Raw genomic sequence first — 2,072 nt, 5'->3', positions numbered from 1 at the left:
AGCTAAAGCATAGGCTTTTAAAATCTCAATTAGTCTTCCATACTCTGCCTCTTAGTGATTAACTTATTAAGTAGCTGTTGCCTCATTCATTTCATAAAATTTAAGAATAACTAAATGCCTAAAGCATACTGGCAAACCTATCTTAAACAGAGTTGCAGACTCTGAGTGTGGGCTGGTAGAAGTAAATATATTTTTATACAAACAAAACAAATGTACTTGGGCATGCTTTAATATTTTTCTTAGCATAGCATTGAGAGTTAGTATGCCCCATAGGTTAGAAGTCCAGAATGTGGCAGATGAAGATGATATTTCATTAGGTATATGGGATTCTCATAAAGATTAGTTTGTAGCTGCTTTGGATCCTCTTTGGAAGCTCCATGCACAAGCTCTATGCACAACTGCCAGTTGATTGTGTCAGTATAGAAGAAGACCGTTGGCTACTGTGCTTGTGCCTTCATAGGAATGCTGTACTGATCTGTGTTTTTAAGGGGGAGCCATTTAAGAGAATTGAAATTTAAGCATTTGGGAATGCACACACACACACACACACACACACACACACACATACCCAGAAATCCAATCTTTGGTCTAAAGCTTTAGAAACACTTTGATTCATGCCTTACATCTCAGCACATAAGAACAAAAGCAGGAAGGTCACTGTGCAAGTTCAAGGCCAGTGTCTTAGTTAGGGTTTCTGTTGCTGTAATGATAACTCCATGACCAAAAAGCAAGTTTGGGGAAGAAAGGATTTATTCAGCTCATACTTCCAGATCATAGTCCATCATTGGAAGAAGTCAGGACAAGGAACTCAAGTAGGACTAGTACCTGGAGGCAGGAGCTGACTGATACGGAGGCCATGAAGGGATACCGCTCAGCCTGCTTTCTTATAGAACCCACGTCTGCCAATCCAGGGATGGCACCATTCACAAAAGGCTGGGCCCTCCCCGCATGGATTATTAATTGAGAAAATGCCTTATAGCTGGATCTAATGAAGGCATTCTCTCAACTGAGACTCCTTCCTGTCTGATGACTCTTGTTTGTGTCACACAAAGCCAACAAGTACTGCTTGCATGTTCCTTCAGTGCCTACTAGGTGCCTCCTTCATGAAGAGGCAAACCATGGCCAACAGGAAACCTAAGGAAGGACTCAAGACTGAGAATAACAATTACATTGATTTAATGATGGTAGGCAGGCTGGTTCTGTGGTGTTTCTTGAGATTAAGAGGTCACTAGTAAACTAATAAGTGACTATTGGAAACCACAGGGCCTGTCAATCAGGCAGATCAGATTCCAATCTATGAAACAAACAAACACAACCACACAGTTGGAAGTAGAGGATGAAGATACTATTGCTGTGTTCCAACAGCAAACAGGAAAAACCCACTTAGAAGGGAAATTGCTACTTTACTCCTGAATTGTACAGACAAAGAATACATTCTCTCATTGCAAAGGTGAAGTTTGGCTCCAGCACATCCTGACTACTGTAGTATAATTTGTTTTCTCTTCTTTCATTCTCCTTCCCCATTTCTTTATTGAACATAAGGTAACTAGTTTATGTGCACACGCCTACTGAGCTTTTTTCTTAAACTATGCCATCATGGTGGCACATGCTTTTACTCCTGGCAGTTCTGGAAATCTTGCACTGTGTTACATGTTGGGAAACAGAGACCAATAGATCTCTGACTTCAAGGACAGCCAGGTTTACAGCTAGTTCCAGGCCAGCGAGGGCTCATAGTGAGTTCCTGTCAAGAACAAAAACAAAAAACAAAAACAAAACCTAAATGGCCAATGCTATGCTTTGGTTAACATGAAATGGGGGTTGGCTCTGTACAAACATTCCCTTTGTACACTAGCACCCCTTTGCTTGCTCTTATCTGTCTGTTCCCAGGAGTTATTTTGCTCTGATTGTTTTAATAAAAGAATCCAACAACATAAAAAGTCCTGTATACTTTATGAAGTCAGAGAATTTTCATGTTTTTCACATATCATCATAAAAACAAAAGCAATTATAGCTTTTGTATCTATGGTATGGGTAGGGGTATAATGTATGTGTTTATGTGTAATGTATGTAGC

General features: G+C 40.1%; 1 pseudogene; it reads left to right on the top strand.

Annotated features, from left to right (window-relative positions):
• The first annotated feature begins 1,118 nt into the window (after positions 1–1,118).
• Positions 1,119–1,413, top strand: LOC143438344 (small ubiquitin-related modifier 2 pseudogene; annotated as a pseudogene).
• Positions 1,414–2,072: the final 659 nt, after the last annotated feature.

This window comes from Arvicanthis niloticus, chromosome 25 (assembly GCF_011762505.2).
Source record: "Arvicanthis niloticus isolate mArvNil1 chromosome 25, mArvNil1.pat.X, whole genome shotgun sequence".
Lineage (NCBI taxonomy): Eukaryota > Metazoa > Chordata > Mammalia > Rodentia > Muridae > Arvicanthis > Arvicanthis niloticus.
Note: the sequence above shows the minus strand (reverse complement) of the source record. Positions and strands in the feature narration are given on the sequence as shown.